Raw genomic sequence first — 2,038 nt, 5'->3', positions numbered from 1 at the left:
GCATGTTCTCTTTCATATGTGGACTATAGCTTTAAATATTTAGATTTGTGTGCTTGATTTAGAATATCTGTAGAATGCAGGGAGCTAGAAATTGCCCACAAGAAGGGGAGTGGAAGAGATATTAGGAGGTGAGAGAATAGTAGAACACATATGTTATGAAAGTAGAGGGGAGGAATACTGGGGTAAAGGTTTAAGCAGGGATGCAACAGGAGGATGGATAGAGGAGGAGTATATTGGTAGAAACTATGGACTTGTTTTAAAGGCTTATGGAAATGCACTATTATAAGTTAATTCAAAAATATAATTTTAAAAGAGTTTGAACATGGGTACCCTGAATGAGTGGATAATACTTCCCCCAGAAGATGAGAGCTATTAAATAGAAACCACAGTGCCAAGCATGGAATACTTCCCTAAGAGTTATTGGTAAGGGAAGCCTCGGAATCCTTCTAAACATCACAGACCATTTCCTTTGCTCTTGGTTGCCCATCATAACTAGATGGTAATGCTTGTTGAAGACACCACACACTTTGATTTCAGGACATGAAGAAATAAATGTGGAATTGATTGAAAATATCTCTCCTTCAGGCTGGCTTTCATAGATCCACAAGATGCTATGCCAGCTTCTAGGGGAGAAAAGCCATCAATGAAGCCTGCATGCTACAAAACCAATATGCCACGCAAGATGAGCCACTGGTGTAATAGTGGCAAGAAGGTTATGGGAGAAACCAATCACTTCAGGCCTGGGTCTGGGGTCTGCTTCAAAGGAGAAAACTTATGCAAGCTACTCTAAACTTGGTCAAAAGGTAATGAGAACAGAGGTCATAGGCCCTGGGTATGGAGGGAAACTTACTGCTGTTGTCTGACTAAATAGTCATGTTGTTAAACTGCTTTATAAGTATTTATATTTACACACATAGATTAGTGCTGCCCTCAACCTTGGCCAAAGAAGCTTCTCTCTGCAGTGGTCAGCAGCTAATGTAGAGATCCATACCCCACCAAAATGCTGAGACTATGTGACTATTGAGTGCTCTGTCCTAAATGAGACATCTGTATCAATGTCCCCTACCACAAGGCTCGTGGAACATCATTCAAGAGGGGATATAAAGAATGTAAGAGTCAGAGGAGGGAGATGGCTGCTATCGAATACTGTCTTCTGGACATGAAATGACCATTGCACTCATGAATTCATACCTGATATGGTTACCTACACACAATCAGGCCTACAAGATCAGCCAATATTCCAACAAGTAGAACTACAAGGACTCAGATGGTTACCAAAAAAAATAAATAAATAAAAAGGAGAGGATATTAAAGGGGGGATAGGGACAAGTTAAAGGTACTTAGAGGAAATGAGATTGGGGAGTTGGAGTGGATATGATTAAGATACACTGTTTACATGTATGAAGTTATCATAAACTAAAGAAGAGATATTAAGTAAAGAAGAAACAAGAAGTGCATGAAATAGGACTGATCCAGTGAAAGGAAGAGAAAGGCTGCCTTATCTCACAGTGGAACTGACTTCAGAAACTAACCTGTGTTTGTCTTATGTATGTCTGTCTTTTGTAAGGAACTTGGATAGTGACAAGTTTGAACTTCTTTGACTCAATCCACAGCACACTAGCTGCAATTTTTTAAGTGCACAAGTTGTAAGCATCAGGTCAAAGAAAGAAGTCAGCCAAGTCCCCCAGAGACTTTTGTACATCTTCTTTTTCCATCACACACCACAGACACCTCCTATGCCTTTTTTTAAATTTTCCCTCATATATTACATCCTGACCTCAGTTTCCCCTCCTCCTCTCCTTCCAGCCCTCCTTCACCTCCCAGGGATATCAACCAAACATAGCATATCAAATTGCAATAAAACTAGGTACATCCCTTCATATTAAGGCTAGACAAGGCAATTCAGTAGGAGGAAAAGATTCCACAAGCAAGCAAAAGAGTCAGAGACAGCCCCTGATCCTACCGTTAGGAGTCCCACAAGAACACCAAGCTACACAACCATAAGGTATATGCAGAGGACCTAGGTCAGACTCTTACA

Source organism: Peromyscus maniculatus, chromosome 10, assembly GCF_049852395.1.
Source record: "Peromyscus maniculatus bairdii isolate BWxNUB_F1_BW_parent chromosome 10, HU_Pman_BW_mat_3.1, whole genome shotgun sequence".
Classification (NCBI taxonomy): Eukaryota; Metazoa; Chordata; class Mammalia; order Rodentia; family Cricetidae; genus Peromyscus; species Peromyscus maniculatus.
This window is presented reverse-complemented; position numbering follows the sequence as displayed.